Raw genomic sequence first — 13,874 nt, forward strand, 5'->3', positions numbered from 1 at the left:
GAGGCTGGAAGGGGAAATGAGACCGCGGCATAAAGCAGAGACCAGGAATGCTACATAAACCCCTGGGCCCCGTGATCTACGTTACTGCAAATGGGACCTGTAATCCAGAAATGAAGGGCACATAGAGCTGGAATTTCCTGGAGCAGAAGAGCAAGAGAACTTACAATGTGTTACGGGAGTTCATGTTTTCCCACACTCTGTGAGTGGGTGTTTTCCCACAGGTGTGCTGAGGAAATGATACCACTCAGCTTGGGGGCACCCGGAGGACCCAGCCAGTTGGCTTTGGCTGCCGGGAGCCCCATGTGATACGCCAGTATGCCATTCCAATGTTGCCGTTTTCTGCATGTGGCGTGACCTGCACAAGCTTGGGAAAGATCTTTCTAGAAATGCCCTTGCGTGCACACAATACAGTTGGCCTCGAGGAGCCTCGGAGAAGCACCTTCCTTGGAGGGCTGGCCTCTTTCCCCCAGTTTCTGTGGCTGCTGACCACGTCGGCCCGGTTTCTTTCTCCCACGGACATAGTCACGGCCCCAGCACCTTGCCATACGCAATTTACAGGAGATTAAAGAAGGAGAAATTAAAAGCCTCCTGTTTATTACATTTCATTTAATTTTAAAAATTAAAGTTTTTCATAAAACCTTTTAGAAAGTTAAATGAGTTATTTCAAGAACTATCCTTTGCTTCGAGAGCATGCCCTTGCTCCTGTTGTTCACATTTGAGCTGGAGATAGAACATCATACGAGAAGCCCCTCCCAGGTTCTCTACCACCCGGGGGAACCATTACCCTAACCTCTGACATCGGAGACCCATTTTGCTTCTTTTTCCACTTTAGGTAAATGGAAGCACGTTGTATGTATTCTTTGACTCCGGTTTCTCTCCCTCAACAGCAGAGTCATGAGGTTTGTCCATGATTTTTGTGGCAACTATTCCTTCTCACAGCTATATTTCATTACAGATATATTTCATATTCGACAATTTACTGATTCATTCAGCCTTTGGTGGGTGTTCGAGTTACTTCCACTTTGGGGCTAATAAGAATAGTGCTGCTATGAACATTTATATGCAGAACTTTGGGTAAAAATATACATACATTTCTGTCAGACATATAGAAACGGAACTGAATACACACATATGTTCAGTCCCAGATGCTAATTCCACAGTGACTGTCCCATTACTTTGCGCTCCCACCAGGCATGCGTGGGCGCTCTGCTGTTTCCCATCCTCGCCAACATGTGCTGCTTCTCACCTCTTTCCTTCTAACCGATCTGCTGGGATGGGTGCCTTTTGTCCCCTTTGTCCCATAAAAACACACTTTTTAAAAAAACATAGTACGGTGACCTATAGAAAATGGTAACTTTGTGGTAATGTCCTGGACAGGCAACGTGAGAAGTTGGCCTCCCAATTGTTTTGAAATCTCACACATCTCTGAGCTCTTAAAAGTCTCGTTCATACATGTTTAAGGGTTTCTCGTTTTAAGGAAGCTTGTATTTTTATAAGCCTCTCCTGCCATCCTTTTGCTTTATAACAAACCCCCCCAAAACTTTGTGACCTAAAAAATGATATCTCGTAGATTGCTCTACATCAAGAATTTGGGCAGGGCTCCACTGGGAGCGGTTTCTTCTGCTCCTCATGGTAGCAAGTGAAGTGAACCAGCAGTCAGGGCTGGCGAGTCCAATCTTCACTCACGAGTCTGGTGCCTTGAGGGAGATGGCGATAAGGTGGGGTTCTCCACAGGAATGCCTACACGCGGCCTTCCTCATGGTGCTCACGGGTAGTCAGATTGGCTTCCCTCAGAGCAAATATCTCAAGATAGCCAAGTGGAAGCTGCTTCTCCCTGAGCCTCAGAAGGCACCCAACGGAACTGCTGCCACATTCTACTGGCTACAAGTGAGTCAGAAGGACAACCCCAGTTTTAGGGGAGAGAAAATGAACTTTTCCTTCTTCACAGGGCAATGACAAGACCACATTGCAGAAGCCCGTGGGGGCGGCGATGGTATTGTGGCCTTCTTTGGAAAACAAGACTTGCCACTCCCTCACCTCCCCTTCTAACAATGTCCGCCAGGCCAGGATGTACCTGAGGAGCCCTGAGGTCATTGTGCCACCTCCAGGTTTCCTACCTTCCCCCTCCTCAACTCCCCTCTTAGGTTCTTCCTTCGTTTTACTTCATTTTCTTACCCCTTTCTTGTCCTCCCCCTTTCAGTGAATTAAACTCACAAGAACCCGCACCGGACGACTCTCGGTCCCCTTCTCCCTATCCCTCGCCACATGCCTTCAGGCTCATTGACCCCCGGCAAAGAGAGACAGTACTGGGACAGCTAGAACCACACAGCATGTCAGACCCAGAAGGATCTTGACTAATCCCAGATGTACTTTACATATGAGGAAGTTGAGGCCTAGAGAGGAGAAGGGCTTTCCCAAGGTCAGCTGCAGAGTTCTGGCCAGCACAGCAAAAGCCTAGTCCACAGTGGGTCTCAAAGCAGATCTACAACTTTTCCTTCCATTTCTGACTTCCTGGAACTAAAGCCATTTGTTTCTGTTTCTCGTCCACTCCCTCAACTTCACGAGGACATTTCGGCCTCTTGGCCAAGGGGCAAAATCAGAGAGGTCCGTCCCAGCCCTGGCCCGGGACCCAGCCTTCAGAGATGGACAGGGGGTCTTGTGGATGGACCAACTCAGGCTTAGGGCAACCAGACCCCCTCCAACCGACTGACTGGACCCAGACACAAGGGCTCCTTTCTGATGTTGAAATCCAAGAACCCTCTAAACTTGACCAGCAAGTGGCAACCAGTTCAACCAAGGCGCCCTTGCTCTTTGCCTGCACACAAAGGTATCCGTACCAGGCTAGAAATAGAAATGGGGTGCTCTGCCACTAACATCTCTCTTCGGAGAGAGAGTAGCTTCATTCCAGGTTCAGACTCCTGTGCACATGAATGGGAGCTTGCTCCTCTGAACTCCTGCACGGTTCAAGCTAACCCCTGCGACACCAGTGTCCTGATTTTGCTGCTTTGCTTGCACATCAGGGACACTGCCCAATCTCTAAAGATCCACTTGGTGATAGCACCTGTTTACCCCCACTTTCAGGAGATAATCTAGTTTCTCGAAGGGGTCGGGGGGGGGTGGTGTGTGTGTGTGTGTGTGGAATTTCTCACATTTACCCTCTGGTTGTAGGTGTAGGTGCCACCAATCAATCAGCTGTTACGAAAACTCAAGACCCTTTTTCTCAGCTGCCACCGACAATGAATTGGAGGGGAAGGAAGTGGGTGGGGGCCATGGCCAAAAAAATTGATCCAAAAAATAACACTGCATATGGTTATTGGAACTGAAAGCTCCTTTTACCAAGTGCATTAAAAGCAGCTTAATTTTCTGCGGCCACGTTTGTGTTTTGATACTTGACTAAAAAAAGATGACTATGTATTTACCATCAAGTTGTTTGGTTCATCTTGTTTCACATGCGACGGAGAGGGAAGGTTGGGCGGATCCGGGAGAATTATTTGGATGGGGCCTCCGCCAGAATCAGACACGGGCTTAGCCAGTGTCCTTCCCTGCGGCCGCCTCCTGCTGGGGTGGTGCCGTCACACTGCAGGGCCTGGAAGAGTCCAGCCTCTCTCCTGACCTCACCCTTGTCCCCTTGCCTCTCCCTGACATCTGGCCTGACACCTCTTTCCGAATCGAGCGTTCTAAAGGGTTCTGGCCCCAGGGGACTCTGGAATTAAAACTTGCACTTTCTGCCAAGAGCTAAAATGCTATTTTCCATCTTTATCCCACTTTCTCCCCATGGGCTTGGAACAAACCCTTGAAACCCAAACCCATATTAAGCCTTTCCTCTCGCTGCATCCCCGACTCTGGTTGTGCTCAGTTTCTCTGTGTGTTCACGGATCTGCCTGAAGCCGGGACTCAGAAGAAGCCAGTTTTGCCCATTGAGCATCCTTCTGTGTTCTCATAGTAGCTCTGACCCCAGAAGCGTCTCAGTTTGTCTTCTCAAAAACTGCTCTCAGGAAGGAAGCTGCACCGACGCTTGAAGGGCCAGCGGAGGACGAATGATTACAACAGCTACGATTTATGGAGCTCCACGATACGCTCAACACTTCACGTGCGTGATCTCGTTGAATCCTCACGGCAGCTCTTACCCCATTTTATAGATGAGGAAATGGAAAGCTGAGTCACGCCACTGGCCTTTCTAAAGGGTTCCAAGCAGGAATGGATATGTGCATTGTGGAAGAGAGAGAGAAACTACAACATCAAGTTTACCATCGTACCCATTGTAGAGAGAGTGAAACTCAGTACGTTCACAATGCTGTGAGACCACCCCACTATCTAGTTCCAGAATTGTCATCCCCACAAAGGAAATCCCGGTCCTGTTCATTAAGCAGTCGCTCCCTACACTCCCCTCCCTCCAGTCAGCCTCTGATATAGCTATGGATTTGCCTCTTCTGGAACATTTCGTCTCAATGAAATCACACAGTATGTGGCCGTTTTGCCTCTGGCTTCCTGTACTTAGCATCCTATTTTCAGGATTCATCCCTGTTGTAGCACGGTGCAGTACCTCATTTTCTTTTTACAGCTGAATAACATCCCACTGTATGGCTAGACCACCTTTCATTTGTCCTTTCACCTGCGGATGAACACGTGTGTGCGTTTTAACAGAAAGACCTTGATTTTCAAGGAATGAATCCCAGATGTCGGATTTCGGGCAAACCCTCAAACCGGGAGATACGAGACTTGGGAGCAGAAAATCCTTCTGGAACGTTCAAGCAACAGTTTGGAAATCACATACTCTGCGGCTAGCTGTGTGGGAGGGGCAGTAAGGCAGGAAGCTCAAGGGTACTTGCTCCCCACAGGTGTTGCTGCTTCCAAAGCACTCCTGTTGCCCAGGGAGGCTGCTTGGCAAGCTCTTGGAATCGCAGATGACATCTCAGCACTCCGCCCGCCACCCCCGCTTCATTTCACTGGAGGGGAAGGGACGAAAACCTGGGTGGGAGGCGGTGGTCTTAGGAGACAATAACCAGGTTTCCACAGATGGGCTGCTTGTGGAAGCATAAGCGAGGGGAGGAACCAAGATGCCCCCCTGTAACATTTAATCCCCAATTCTGCCCAGCCGCTGTCTGAAGTAGCGTCTTAGGTTCTCTCCATAACACATACACACGCAGGGAGTCATGCAACTTCCGACAGTGCCGCAGAAAGGTCTTCAATCAGTCTGGTTTAAAACCTGTGGCTGGCCCAAGCTTTGTGGAGTGAAGTACTATGGAGGTTCCCAACAAGGCTTTAGGATCCGCTAGACCTGCCCGTGAACATGGCCTCTACGACCATTAGTTCTGTGAAGTTAGGCTGATGATGTCCCCTCACTCTCTTCATAAAACGGGGCAGTGGGAACCGTACCAAACCTGATGGGATTCTCATGGTCGTATGCGGAGAACACGGCCTGGCGCCTAGGGGAGGCCTTTTGTGTTTTATTTTTTTTTTTTTTTTTTTTTTTTTTTTTTTTTAATGATTTTATTTATTTGTCAGACAGAGATCACAGGTAGGCAGAGAGACAGTCAGAGAGATAGGGGAAAGCAGGCTTCCTTTGGAGCAGAGAGCCCGAGGTGGGGCTGGTCCCAGGACTCTGGGAATCATGACCTGAGCTGAAGGCAGAGGCTTTAACCCACTGAGCCACCCATGCGCCCCACAGGGAGGCCGTTTTTAATGTCATCATTAATGGCTCTTAATGGCTGCTAGCAGCCATGTCTACTGCAATCTTATGAAGGAACAGGTTAAGGGTCAAGACTGCCAATTCTGGGTTCTTGGATAAAACGAAACCAAGAGCTCAAATGGTTCAAGCATATGCCATATACCCTGCAAGGGCATAGAGATGGATGGTGCCTCCTCCATCCATGTGGGACCCCTGCCACAGAGCCAGCCGAGAGCCGCAGGAGGGGGGCTGCACACTCTGCCAACCCATCATCTTATAGTAATTCCTATGGATTTTGTCCAGTTGCTAAATCTTCCGAATTTGGAGGAGGGGAAAAAAAAATTCCCCACACAAAATTGTTCCATTTGAAGACATTTTTATTTGGATACCTGCCTGGGTCCCTGGCAGGGTGGGCCTGTCCTCTGTGGGGGCAATGGGACATTTGGGGGGAGGATGATGGCCCTGCCCTGAGGGGGTGTCACTAAGGGGTATGTGACAGCGTGACAGGTCACAGAGGGCAGCAGAGTATAAATAGGGCCGCTCAGGGGTGCAGGCTGAGAGAGTGCTTAGTCTCTCACCAAGACTTCAGTTTGTACTTCACACTACAAACTGCAAGTTCTTCTCTTTTTTAGATTAAAACCCCAGCACCCACCAGCATCCCCTCGGTCACCCTCAGATCCCCCCCACCCTGACCCCTGTCTCTGGGAGGTTCTGAGACAAAGCGGGGGCCTGTGGCCTGTGGCCTGTGGCCTGTGGGGCGCGGGGTGGATTTGGGACCCCTGCCACAGAGCCAGCCGCCTGCAGCAGGAGAGCCAGCCGCGTGCAGCAGGAGGGGGGCTGCCCGCTCTGCCAACCCAACAGAGGTCGAGGAGGAGGAGGAGCTCCAGGGACCGGCCCCCAGACCAACGCCCACCCCTCGCCGGCCCAGCCCGATTGTGCTACCAACTCAAAAACATGGAGTCTCTGACGCCTTATCACACCGCCCACAGCGCCTCCAGGGTGGGCATGTTCAACACCGCCATGGGGAAACTCCAGCGACAACTGCGTAAGGGAGAATATGACCTATTTAAATACGCACCCATGCTCGAAAGCGACTTTGTGCAGGTCACCAAAAGAGGGGAAGTCGTCGACGTGCACAACCGAGTCCGAATGATGACCGTGGGCATCGCATCCACCAGCCCCAGCCTCCCGCTCCCAGATGTCCTGCTGCTGGCCCGCCCGGCCACCGGCTGTGAACAGTACTCCGACCAGGGCCAGGCCACCAAGGGAAAAGGCCGCAAGGCTTCCACCACCCTGGAGCTCACCAGGCTCCTTCCCTTGAAGTTTGTGAGGCTTTCTGTTCACGACCGGGAAAAACAAATGCTTCGCCTCAAATTCGCCACCGGCCGCTCCTGCTACCTGCGGCTGAGCCCCCCACTGGATGCACAGGAAGATCTCTTCCCCTACTGGGAGAGCATTATCCAGGTACTGAGGCCGCCGCCGGTGCCCACTCACAGCAGAACCCACGCCGCTCGAGCAGAGGACATGCTGGACATGCCTCTGCTGGAGGACGACGACGGCAGGAACGCAGCAGGCGCAGATGTCCAAATAATGGATCAGGACCAGGTTAGTATCCGGAGCCTCCACGAGGGCTCGGAGGTGGCCGGGGCCACCTCTGCAGCTTTTGCTGGCGGGGAAGAGACTGTTCAGGACCCCCCCAAACCCAACAGCGTGCCCACCTTCGCTGCCCCCAACTGCCCGGGGCTCTCCAGGGAGTCGGCAGCAGGGGCCACGTCCGAGGCGGCGACCGCCGGGGAGGCCGCGGCAGCTGCGGCAGTGGCGGCGGCAGGGACAGCAGCAGAGTTCGCAGCGGGGGAGGCCGGCAGATGCCTGGCGTTCGCCGGGCCCGGAGCTGCCGCCAAGCCTGCGGGAGAAGCCGCTCGGGACGCGTCGGAAGGCCAGCTCCTCTGGGACGCGCCGAGCTCGGCGGGCAGTGGGGAGCCGGCGGGAAGGCCGCCCCGCACGCGCCGGGAGGAGGAGCGAGACCCCCGCACTTCCCGCCACCGCAGGGCCGCCGACAGCCGCCACAAGGCCCCGGGGCACAAGATCGCCCCGGCGGACTCCAGCCGCTCCTTAGGCAGCCACAGAGCCGCGCGGGAGCACAAGGAGGACAAGGGCCGCAGCAGCCCGGCGCGCGCCAGGCGCGCCCCCGACGAAGGCATCAGCCACGCCCCCAGCGCCGAGGACTCCGGGACCTCCCACAAGTCGGGGCGGAGCCTCTCCGGCGGCAGCTCGGGCTCAGGCACCAAGATGCTGGGCAGGATCCGCAGGTTCCTGAGGAACCTGAGACTCAGCCTCACTGCCTGAGGCGCGCGGCCTCCCCACACCGCAGAGACGTGCCCATGGGGGAGAAGACTGCGGACACGAGCGGTGTGGTGTGGAGGCCATCGCCCAGGCGGCGGCGAGCAGCCAGGGCTTGGAGAGCGCAGGGAGCCGGACATCGGAGGTCATGGAGGGATGGAACTTCCTAGGCCCAGATATTGGGCAGCTGGGGGACCTCTCCCAGGAGACATTACAAAAAATAAAATAAAAAAATTTTTAAAAAATGGCATGCTGCATTGTGTTTGAATTTCTAGGTCCTGCAGCCCAGTGGTGACCTCACAGGGGGGCTGCCACCTAAGACCCAAGGGTCCAGTCGAGGACCGCCCCCACCTCACACCCATGCTCAGAGCCAAAGCATCCTGCCTCAAGGCCTGTCTGGCTTGTTTCTCCGGGCCACAGTTGAAAGTATACTATGGCCCAGAAAGCTCCACCTCCCCCATTTCTCTAGTTCAATGAATGTTCCTAACCCCTGAGGGTCCATAGACAAAGAACAGGGACAAAGAAAGAATGGGGGGGGGGGACTCCTCATCTTTGGGGATCTGCCAGCATCTGCCAGCAGAGGGGAACAGCAGCCTGTGCTGGCAATATTCTCAGCTAGACTGAGAACCTGTCTATACCCAGGGTATATACACCAAGGAAAGAACTTGCTAAGGCACTGAGAACGTTTATAGCAAAAAGTAGCAAAACACTGCAAGCAGCCCAAATTACTATCAGCACCACTGACAATAGAGTGGGATGTGACAGAGATAGTGTACAGCTGCATACCCCGGCCTAGCTGCATACCCCGGCCTAGCATAAACACCGATTCTGTGGCTGTCACCTATTCCACCTGCAGAATAGTTCCAAAACAAAAATCGAAAGTACATGTGGTAAAACATTTTAAAAGTACATGTGGGACAAAACACAAGGGAACAGTACACGCAAAATTCAGGACAGTGTGAAAAGGCAAGACAAGATCATGAGGCGAAGACCGGGCTTTCAGTGCTGTTGGAAATGTTCTGTTGGGCCATCAGATCTCTGCAGTCTGAATGGTCCGCGAAATGCCGGGGCGGTTATGATGAAATTTCTGCTCCAGACATACCAACACCTTCCCTTACGTTTTCACTCTTATGTACGCACAAAAGTGTTTGTCTTCTGTCTGGAAGGTCTGGTCTCTTTAAATTGGGTTCTGGGTTCTTGGCATAAATTACCGACGGTACATGTAATCTCTATTTTACACAGAGGAGCACTGAAAAGTGAACTTGTTCCTACGGCACAGTGGAACCTTTGCAGAACAGTGACCTACACAGAGGAGCACTGAAAAGTGAACTTGTTCCTACGGCACAGTGGAACCTTTGCAGAACAGTGACCCACTCCTTTATGCAAAGCATTTCCACCACTGTGTTCCCAAACTCTGCACCAAATGTGCTAGATTAAGGGGAGGGAGGGATCGAGCTGGGGGACTCTTGGTAGTGGGCCTCTGCGAGCTGGTTTTTGAATTTCGGTGAGTTCCCGGCCGTCAGCTGGTCTTCTCTCAAGAGTGCCCAGACCACCCGTGAGCGGTGTCTGGCTCCCAGACTTCCATCCCCAGCCTCTGTGTGACCTGCACTGCAGCCATAAACAGCCTGGGGTTCCAGGGGCCAGTCGGGAATCTCCCTACAATCCGTTTCTCCCACCTCCACTAACTAAACTTGGGCACGGAGAAACAATTTAAAGGGGTTTGCCCTTACCAAGTCTCCCCTTCAGAGTTCAGAAAACAAATCCTTAAACTTCACGTGAGGGAGATAATCTGTTAGGTCCCAGCATCCGTGCTTGGCCCTTCAGTGGGGGAGGAGAGGAGAGGAGTCTCTCCTCTTTGTGAAGGGAAGGTGGCCGTGGCCATGGGGTGGGGGCACGGAGGAGGAAGGAACGGAGCCAGGGACCCCCACACAGTCACCGTTTCCTCGGGCCGAGCAAGGTTCACAACCCCAGAATGGAGAATTATTGGAGCGAGTCAAGTTATTCTTAAAGAATACACCATGCCAAAGATTAGATACGGTTTGGCCCCGCGAAGAAAACAACCTCAGAATCATTAACCCAGGGGTGCCTAGGTGGCTCAGTGGGTTAAAGCCTCTGCCTTCAACTCAGGTCATGATCCCAGGGTCCTGGGATCGAGACCCGCATCGGGCTCTCTGCTAGGCAGGGAGCCTGCTTCCTCCTCTCTCTCCGCCTGCCTCTCTGCCTACTTGTGACCTCTCTCCCTCTGTCAAATAAATAAATAAAATCTTTAGGAGAAAAAAAAAAAAAAGAAGAAGAAGAAGAATCATTAACCCAGAGCTTCAGAGAAGACTCGTTGCTATGGGGAGAGAGAATTAATAGTTGACTCGTAAGCAGCTTTTCCCTGGACTCAAGGCAGCGAAGTTACAAAAAGAGCACTTCCCATTCCTTTGACCCTCTGATTTCCACACAGGCAAGTGCAGGTAAATGTGAGTGTGGAATAAAGACATCTGCATAGCATTTGGCTGTTGAACAGCACTGAGCCCCTTAGAGTTCATTCATGATTTAAAGTTCATCTGATTGTCCCAGGTCTCCGTTTGGCAGATCAGCAAAGGGGAGGTCAGAGCATTGAAAGGACTTGCTCAAGGTGGAGGCGATGGTTCAGAGAGGGGTGAGGCAACACCTCCCACGTATCACCCACTGAGTGCTAGCTCGGCCTCCCGCGGGGAGCTGTGGCGTCGATGGGGAAAACAGGACAGGCTTGAGGAGTCATCCCAACTCTAAGTGGCAGATACAAGGAGAGACGTGCATTCAGGGCACAGGATCCATTCCGAGGAGGGGTTCCTGGGCATGGGAAGGAGTCTGAGGTTGGGGAAATGTTCACAGAGGAATCAGCAGATTTAAGGGCGACTAGGGCTCTGCCAGGCGGAGGAAGTATGGGGAGCTAGGGCACAGCATGGGGAGGCGCAGGTCACAGAAAAGAATGTGTGCAAAGTACAAAACCTTGAAATATCACTTGTGTTGAGCAATTACAGGCATTTCAGTACTGCTGGTTGGAGCCCAAGGGGAGAAGAGGGACGTGAGGCTGGAGAATCAGGCTGCTGGATCTTCGGGCACCTGGGGTGCTGTGTGAATGTCTGGGCCTTGGGGAGCCGTTGAAAGCCAGGGTGCACAGCTGGTGGCCAGGGGGCTGTCTGGAGACCAGCGATCCTCCAGGAAGCCAGGATTGTATTAATCCTGGCCAGAGATGAAGAAACCTAATCCTGGGTGGCGTTGGGGAAACAGAAGGGGGCAGAGTCAGGAGGTGTTGAAAAGATGGCACAGGACAATTTTCCATCCCACAGCCTGCCTGGCGGGACAGGGAGCTCGTGGCATAGGTTCAGCACTCCTCTAGAGGAGGGAGAACAGACCAAAGGGGAAGTGCCCTTCCCCGCAAGGAGGAATGTCTTTAAGATAGAAAAGAGCTTCTCGGTGGCTAAGGGGGTAAAGCATCAGGATAAGGCAGCCAAAGGGAACTGGACAGGAGGCGACAGCTCCTTGAGCTGTTCCTTGTGCATCTGGGCAAGATGGATTCCCACAAACCCTCCTCCACTGTACAGGTAAGAGTCACCCAGTAGAGCCCCTTGTGGCCACATCCTGGTACTACCGGCTATTGCTTGAATGGTGGGAGCCAGCACTGAGGCTAAGGGGCAGTCGCCCCCTCCCTTTGTCACATCACCATTAGCCTAATGTCAATCCCAGAGTTGAGGGGATGGGTGCGTAATGTCTCTCAACCAGGCTGCATGGCTCCCAGGGCAGGGCAATGGCAGAGTGTGGAGTGGCCACAAGACGGGTACCCTAGGAACGTGGGGGTTCCGACTCAAGGGGATAATGAGTGACCATCCAGAACAGGGGTAGGGTGGAATTAGTGTCACGGTCTCTCTGCAGCCTAGAAGTCATTCGAGAAACAGTTGTTGAGAGCTCCTACTATGGGCAAGATAATTCATGTATACACACACCTACCAGGAACGCAAATCAAAGTGCGGCGGTGGCCTTGGGTAGCGTATAGAAAGAGGCATCGTAGAGAAGGGAAGGTCTGAGCAGAGAGATGATGGAGAAAGAGGAGGACCTGGGAGCTTGGGGGTCTTGGGCGATGTTTCTAGATGACAGACAAGAACAGCGCGCCCAGGATATCGTGTGTTTAGGGGATAGGGTGGGGGAGGGTAGCGGGAAGGGGGTGAGGGTGTGTTGGGAAATGAGGCTGGAAGGGGAAATGAGACCGCGGCATAAAGCAGAGACCAGGAATGCTACATAAACCCCTGGGCCCCGTGATCTACGTTACTGCAAATGGGACCTGTAATCCAGAAATGAAGGGCACATAGAGCTGGAATTTCCTGGAGCAGAAGAGCAAGAGAACTTACAATGTGTTACGGGAGTTCATGTTTTCCCACACTCTGTGAGTGGGTGTTTTCCCACAGGTGTGCTGAGGAAATGATACCACTCAGCTTGGGGGCACCCGGAGGACCCAGCCAGTTGGCTTTGGCTGCCGGGAGCCCCATGTGATACGCCAGTATGCCATTCCAATGTTGCCGTTTTCTGCATGTGGCGTGACCTGCACAAGCTTGGGAAAGATCTTTCTAGAAATGCCCTTGCGTGCACACAATACAGTTGGCCTCGAGGAGCCTCGGAGAAGCACCTTCCTTGGAGGGCTGGCCTCTTTCCCCCAGTTTCTGTGGCTGCTGACCACGTCGGCCCGGTTTCTTTCTCCCACGGACATAGTCACGGCCCCAGCACCTTGCCATACGCAATTTACAGGAGATTAAAGAAGGAGAAATTAAAAGCCTCCTGTTTATTACATTTCATTTAATTTTAAAAATTAAAGTTTTTCATAAAACCTTTTAGAAAGTTAAATGAGTTATTTCAAGAACTATCCTTTGCTTCGAGAGCATGCCCTTGCTCCTGTTGTTCACATTTGAGCTGGAGATAGAACATCATACGAGAAGCCCCTCCCAGGTTCTCTACCACCCGGGGGAACCATTACCCTAACCTCTGACATCGGAGACCCATTTTGCTTCTTTTTCCACTTTAGGTAAATGGAAGCACGTTGTATGTATTCTTTGACTCCGGTTTCTCTCCCTCAACAGCAGAGTCATGAGGTTTGTCCATGATTTTTGTGGCAACTATTCCTTCTCACAGCTATATTTCATTACAGATATATTTCATATTCGACAATTTACTGATTCATTCAGCCTTTGGTGGGTGTTCGAGTTACTTCCACTTTGGGGCTAATAAGAATAGTGCTGCTATGAACATTTATATGCAGAACTTTGGGTAAAAATATACATACATTTCTGTCAGACATATAGAAACGGAACTGAATACACACATATGTTCAGTCCCAGATGCTAATTCCACAGTGACTGTCCCATTACTTTGCGCTCCCACCAGGCATGCGTGGGCGCTCTGCTGTTTCCCATCCTCACCAACATGTGCTGCTTCTCACCTCTTTCCTTCTAACCGATCTGCTGGGATGGGTGCCTTTTGTCCCCTTTGTCCCATAAAAACACACTTTTTAAAAAAACATAGTACGGTGACCTATAGAAAATGGTAACTTTGTGGTAATGTCCTGGACAGGCAACGTGAGAAGTTGGCCTCCCAATTGTTTTGAAATCTCACACATCTCTGAGCTCTTAAAAGTCTCGTTCATACATGTTTAAGGGTTTCTCGTTTTAAGGAAGCTTGTATTTTTATAAGCCTCTCCTGCCATCCTTTTGCTTTATAACAAACCCCCCCAAAACTTTGTGACCTAAAAAATGATATCTCGTAGATTGCTCTACATCAAGAATTTGGGCAGGGCTCCACTGGGAGCGGTTTCTTCTGCTCCTCATGGTAGCAAGTGAAGTGAACCAGC

At 51.9% G+C, this 13,874-nt stretch overlaps 1 pseudogene across 1 annotated transcript; it reads left to right on the forward strand.

Annotated features, from left to right (window-relative positions):
* The first annotated feature begins 5,460 nt into the window (after positions 1–5,460).
* LOC309850306 (Golgi-associated RAB2 interactor protein 4 pseudogene) lies at positions 5,461–8,253 on the forward strand (annotated as a pseudogene). The gene has a single exon. The product of its transcript is annotated as a Golgi-associated RAB2 interactor protein 4 pseudogene (transcript).
* The last annotated feature ends 5,621 nt before the right edge of the window (positions 8,254–13,874 follow it).

The sequence above is a fragment of the Mustela nivalis genome, assembly GCF_964662115.1.
Source record: "Mustela nivalis genome assembly, chromosome: 16".
Lineage (NCBI taxonomy): Eukaryota > Metazoa > Chordata > Mammalia > Carnivora > Mustelidae > Mustela > Mustela nivalis.